The sequence below is a fragment of the Sciurus carolinensis genome, chromosome 3 (genome assembly GCF_902686445.1).
Source record: "Sciurus carolinensis chromosome 3, mSciCar1.2, whole genome shotgun sequence".
Classification (NCBI taxonomy): Eukaryota; Metazoa; Chordata; class Mammalia; order Rodentia; family Sciuridae; genus Sciurus; species Sciurus carolinensis.
In genome coordinates, this window is record NC_062215.1 from 7,373,733 (window position 1) to 7,380,482 (window position 6,750).

Sequence of the window (6,750 nt, forward strand, 5' to 3'; positions counted from 1 at the left end):
GAGTAGAAAGAAGCCCTTCTTCCTGGGCATTGCCCACACTCGTGAGACCCATAGAACCCAGACACATAATAAAATGGCTGCCTTTGGAGGAGTGCATTCTGCAGTCACAGAAACTGGAACAACCGTGTGAGCCTAGCAGGGTGGATCTTCAGGCTACTCTGACAGACAGGCCTCTGGTTTAGATAAGACCAACAAGTCTGCCTGCGGGTTCTTCAAGGCTTGACAGCAGCCCAGCAGGAGACAGACTTCCTCTGCACACTCTAGGAAAGGGAGAGGTGGGAATGAAATAAAAAGGGGGGGTGGGCGGAGCAGGGAGGAGCCGAGGCAGGGTGTGTGGACAGGGTTACCCGGATGGGATGGAGGAATGAACAAGAAATCAAGCTCAACTAGGAAAGATCCCCTTTTAAGAGTCCAAGAGCCGAGAGCCACCGTTTGCCAGGACACGCACACAGGAACGCTCATGAGTCCTGCAGTCCTGTGGGGTCTCACAGGGCTCTCTGGAGATCGAATCGGCTACTGTATGTAAAACTTAGATGGGTGCCTGGCATCCTGTGAAAACCCACATGTACTTCAGGGCTTACTATTGTTGTGATAGTGTCCTGATTTTCAGGCAGGGTGCTGCAGACTTAGAGTCCCCCAGAGGTATGCTCAGAACTCCATGGAAAGAGCCACAGCCAATGGGGCTCTGGGACCCTCACTGTAAACACAGCAGGACCACCGTGATTTGTTTGATTTATATCCGGTATGCTTCACTTGGAGTGGAGGGAAAGAATACCTTGCTTACAAAAATAAAACGCTTGGAAACCACCCATCGTGGAACAAGTACTAGCCTGGGGGTTGGAAGAACTCATGTCTCATCCCAGGTCCTGCCAGTCGCTGGCTGCGTGCCCCTGGACAAGTCGCTTCATCTCTCTGGGTTTTATTTTCTATTCTTCAAAGTGAGTAGCTTCGGTCATCTCTAATATTATACCATTATCCTTGAGTTAAGTAGCCAAATTGTTTGCTCAAAAATGAGGGGAAATGTTCTCTTCTGCAAATCTCCCCTTGGTTAGTTTATGACAGATTCAGTGGCAAAGCTCCTAAGCTCCCTCATGCCAGCCCTCTCTTCCCTAGGTCTTTCAATGGTCTTGGACAAAGTTTTGCTTTGCTGCAGGTCCTTAGCTATTCAGAAGCCCAGCTCCTCTGGACCTGGGGCCTGGGCCTGGGGCAGTCTGCTCCCTGTCTCCTCACTGTTAGCTCACCTAGCATGTCTTTTGCCTTCAACCACAACTGCTTTCTAGAGAGCAACTGGCTCTGGAGGTGACAGCAGGCTTGGGGGGCGGGGGGAGGAGAAAACTAGTGTCCTGCAGCATCAAGCCATCAAGCTGGGATGCGTAAATTAGCCTTGACATCAGACTAGGCTGAGTTATTGTTATGACTCAAAGGCTTCCCAGAACCAAAGGACACACACACATACGCACACACGCACATTCACACACACCATGCCGAGACAACACTTAGGAAACGGAAAACCCTAGAGAAACAAGCTCTGCATCCATAGTGATGAGCTTGACAATGACCAGTCCACACCCACCTTCTCCTGCACCTCTCCCTCCCCCTTCCCATGGGGATGAGGGACAGCGAGGCAGAGGCACCAGGCCCTTCTCCCCTCGCCCCCTCTTCACAGTTATGGACTCTCAACAATCTCACTGATGACCAGTTCTGGACCAGGATGGTAAACAGGAGGGCAGGACAGATGTCTCTTACAGTCTCTTTCTCCTTTTCGGTGCCCTGAGTTTGGGGCAATGCAGGCTGGGGTTGGACAGAAGTGTGCAAGTGTCCGAAGCTCCACTTGAAGGTCTGAGATCTAGGGACTCAGTACAAAGGTGGGGGGATGGGGGAGCAGCCCAGTCAAAGGCACAGTCCCCAGAGCCTCCCACGGTGCTGCGCTGCTCCTTTAAGCACATCTGGGCAGAAGTGTCACATCACATCAGGACTGAGAGAATTCTGAGTGATGCCTTCAGCTCCAATCATCCTCCTCTTCACCCGGGGCCCAGTGCTGAGTCCCAGGAAGTGATTTAATTGGGTGTGGATGGGGGTGGATGGCAAAGGTGATTTGAGCCATTACTGTGGTCTTCAAAGAAGTGCCCCGAAGCAGGATGACTCTCCTTCAAATGACATTAAACTTTCCTGGGCAGATAAGGGTCTGCCAGCTTGGTAACAATGATACTGGGTCTCCCCGGCCATGCTCAGAACGGTGACAAGATCGCCCATGCTTCAGCTGGAGTCTTCTCTCCTGCTGTCTTCTGGTTTTGTGGCAAGAGCCTGGCCGCCCTGGCCTTCCTGATCCGTGATCTGCATTTACCAGCTGGGAATCTTGGGCACATTCCTGGGTCTTCTCACTGTGGAATCTGAGAAGTTGGGAATAACGACAGCAACTATTCCAAGGTTTGAGATGAAGAAGTCCTAACATCCAATAAGGTTCTCCATGAATAAAAAAAGCCCTCCATACGCAGGCCTGCTCTCCTAAGTGCTCCCTATCAAAGTCGCTGATGCCTCACTGCTGGAAGAAGAAAGACCCTTCTTTTCTAGGTACCAAGAGAATTGCTTCCTTCCTCCTAGTCCCTGTCCTTCCCATCCCTCTGGAGGTCAGGAGGGTTTCTGGCTACCAGAGCCTGTTCTGCAAGAGACACCCCTGCGCAGGGACAATGAAATAAGGTGGGGCCATCTGGAAAAGCCCACTGGAGACATCAGAAGCTCAGGCCTCTGCGCTAGGGCTGTTGCTCATTGGTGAGCGCTTGTCTAGCATGCACGAGGCTCAGAGTCTGAGCCAGGGCCCCAGCCTGCTCCTACCTCCTGCCTCCTGCAGATAATGCTATTAATGTTTTTCTGTTCGCTCAATTCTGGGAAGCACTAACAGGGATGGGCACATTCTGTGCAAGGTGGACACTAGGGACCAAGCTTGTTCCAGAAGGTTTTAACTTGGGCCCTTGGCTTTGAGACTGGCTGGCATCCATGGTGTGAGCCCTTGGTATGTGGTGTGGCCCTAGCTCTACACTGGCTCTGACCTGCATTGCCTGTGTACACCAACGTCATGAGGTAGGTACCCTCGTGGTCCCTGTTAAATACAAGAGGAAACCCGGCCCAGGTGGGTGCAAACGACTTCCCTGGTGTCATACAAAGACAGTCGGGATTCGAACCCAAGATCACCTGGCCTATGTTCCCAGTCTGCACTTACAGAGCCCTGGAGGCCTCTGCTAAGGAGAGGTCCCAGCTCTCCCACTTTTCCCAGGGGTCACGGTGAGCAAAGCTCTGGGCTTGGGAGGTCTGGGAATCACCCAGAACATTCCTTTCTGGGGCCCTGCTTCCAAGACTGGCAGTCTTCCACTGGAGTCTGATCATTTTCTCAGGAGCCTAGAACTTTGGCTGTACCTTTCTTGCTCACCGTCATCTCCTTCCTGGATGAACAAGAAATTTAGTATCATCTCCCACTTTACGGGAAATGGCCCAGCTCAGTGCTGAGGGGCAGCTTGTTAATAATGGCTAATAACATGACCATGTACAGGAACAGACAGGGCTCCTAAGGGGGCCATAGGGAGGCCTGTGTCATCTGTCCTGTGGCAGAGAGACAGAGGGAGCCACAGTGCTCAGAGGCCTAAAGCTCAACTTCGAAACGAGGATAATAGTCACTGGGGTCTCACCTTGGACTTGACAGTTGTTCAGGGTCACAAGCTCCATCTCTTCACATCCTGCTGAGCACCTCTTGTGGGCTGAATTGGTATGTTCCCTCCTTACAAATGTGACTCTAAGAGACCAAAGACTCCCCCAAGTTCACACAACTAGTGAGTTGAGGGTGCTGGTCCTCAGGTCTAGACTCATTTCTGAAAAATTCCACTTTATCTCTTCCTTGAGCACAGCTCAACCCTACTGTCACCTCCTGCCTCCCCCCAAAAGTCCCCAGCCTGGTGAACAGCATCTCTTCAGGCCAAAGGTCTTCTGAGACAGCGAGCAGCCTCCATGACCACCAGGCCCATATGTGTGTTAAGCTCTAGGGAGCGGTCATTCTGGCAGGACTCTGTCCCTGCAGACAGCCAGCAGGGCTTGTTTCTTGGAGAAAGTGATAGAACAGCTCGGGTTGAGGCCCCGGCTGCAAACAAAATACAGGAGGAAGGTGAGCTCTGGAGTCCGCCCATTCATTCATCAGGCACCCTACTGTGTTGTCTCCTCTGCAGAGTCAAATGCAAATTGGACACCATCCTGTCTCCAAGGAGCCCCTGGAAGGGGGTGCTTTTCGCCACAGGGGATGGGGTGGGGAGCCGGCGAACCTTAACCAGAGCCCCTGGAGCTCTGCCAGCAGTTTGGTACCCTGGGGATCCTCCCAGTTGCTCAGCAGAGGTCAGCCCAGTCCTGTGGAAGGGCTCTGGGTGGTTCCCAAGAACAGGGAACCAAGGGGTGGAAAGAAAAAGCCTCTGCCCTAATGGCAAGAGTGTGAATTAGCCCAAGGCCAGGTCCCGGAGCTGAGGGCCCCAGACCCAGGTCACCAAGTCCCTATCTCCAAAATACTGACATCAGGCCTGGTGACCTCTTGAGAAGCCCATTCCAGGATCATCTCAGCCTCACCTCAGGAGGGGGAGCAGGGACTCAGACTAGTAATGGGAAGTCATTAGAGCTTCTCACAGGACGGCCAGTAGGGCTGGGGGGTGTGGCTCAGGGGTAGAACGCTTGCCTAGCATGTGTGAGGCCCTGGTTTTGAAACCCAGCACTGCAAAGAAAGGAAGAAAAAATGGGAAATGACCTGCTTAGAGTCATACTTTATAATAAACACTACACTAGAAGGAAGGTGGTTTCTAAATTTTCCATAAAGAAGTGTTGGGATATGGGGCTGGGGATGTGGCTCAGTTGGTAGAGTGCTTGCCTCAAGGCCCTGGGTTCAATCCCCCCCACCCACAAAAAAAGTGGGATTAACCAACCAATCCAACCTTCTTAGGGGTGGGGCAAAATAACATGGACTAAAATGCCCAGAACCCAATGCTAACAGTCACTGGGAGGTACAGGTTGGGGCGGGTGGGGGACAGGCCCATGCAGCTGCATAGATCTCTCATGCCCAAGTCCCAAAGGCAGGCCCCAGCGGCCTGTGAGAGACACACGCCCAGGCCTAAAAGCTTATAGGTCAAGTTACACCGAAGGTGCTGTTAAGACCTCAAATCCCTCCCCAAAGTCTGGGCTTAAGAGTTTGCCAGAAATTTCAAGGTAGGTATTCAAGCCTCCATTTCTTTGTTTTGTTAATTTCCTCTGATTATCCACAGACTGCACTAACCTAAAAGATTCAGGCAAAACAGCTTCAGTGATTCTCTGGAGAGAGATCCACAAGTTTTGGATTCAGGGGGAAATTAGCACTTTTCTTTTTGTCAGGTCTTCCCTGGGGCGTGTTCGAGGATGCGGTCTAGACGCAACTACAGAGCTCCCCAGGCAGCCTGTTTGTACAGTGGGCACCCTGAGGGCAGGGATTGGGCTCTATTGTCTTAGTCCGCAAAGACAAGTCTCCATTAACCTTAAATGTTTGTGGAAGAGACCGGATTTGAATAGGGGTGGAGGAATTACAAAGAGGCCTGAAGGCTTTGTCCTGGAGCTAAATTGAATTGATCTGGACTCTATTGGGACAGCCAAACCCAAGACACTGATGAAAAGGGAAAGCAGGAGAAGGTCAAGGCTAAAGCCAAGACCAAAGAACTGCCTTGGGCCCAGTTCAGACATACACACTCAGCAAGGCTCCAGGAGACCTGGGGACAATGGTCTTTCCCCAAGATCTCCTGTAGGAAAGTGACTATGTTTCCTGACATGAGGAAACAAGCTGCCCCCTTCCCCAACTGTGGGTGGACAGCTGCCTCCTGGGGTGGGTTGTTTTAAAGAAAGGATGGGGAGGGGCACCAATCACTGAGAGTCCTAGAAAAAAAAATAATTTATTAAACCTGGAAGGAAATAGATGAGAGAAGGAGTTGTCTCAGAAAAAAAAAAAAAAAAGTATAGTTTTTTGGGAACAGGTAAAATATGCTGAGATTTGGAGGAAAAGTTCCTGAAACTCCAGGAGTCAGGAGGGCTTGTGGCTAGGAGCCACATGGGGGATCCACCAGAGGAAAGGACCACAGAGTGCCTGCACGTGCCCCACTGACCATGGGGGCTTTCTTTAAGGGATCTCATCAGAAAATCGCCCCAACAGGGAAGACAGGGGTTGCTGTTCCCGTTTTACAGAGGGGAAGCTGGTGTGTAACTTGTCCTCTAGTGACAGGCAGAGCCAGAACTCCAGCCCAGAGTTACTGCCAATCTTCCTTCCAACCAGCCTCTCCAGAGTTAGGGCTCAGTCCCTCCACCCCAGGTCATAAAGACCAGCTACTCCATTTGTGCTTTATATGCAAAGTCCTCTCACACCTAATAGCTCATGGTGACAACCTATCAGCAAGGCTAGGAGAAAAGAGCGATCCATGCTCCTTGGACGCAAGGGGGGCCAGACTAAGGAGTAGAGAGGGAACCATTACCCAACGAAACCCAGTCAGGCTTGGAACTCATGCTTCCAACTTGCTCTGAACCCCACTTTCTAGTCCTAATGTTTAGTTTTGATACACTTTTTGCTCCGGGTAGTGGTGTTGGCTATTGAACCCAGGGTCCCAGAGTGTGCTACCACTAAGCTGCACCTCCAGCCTAGCTTGGGAGGCAATTCTCACTGCAGGATGGGGTGACTGCACCTTTAGATTGCAAGAGTTGGCTGTTCTCACA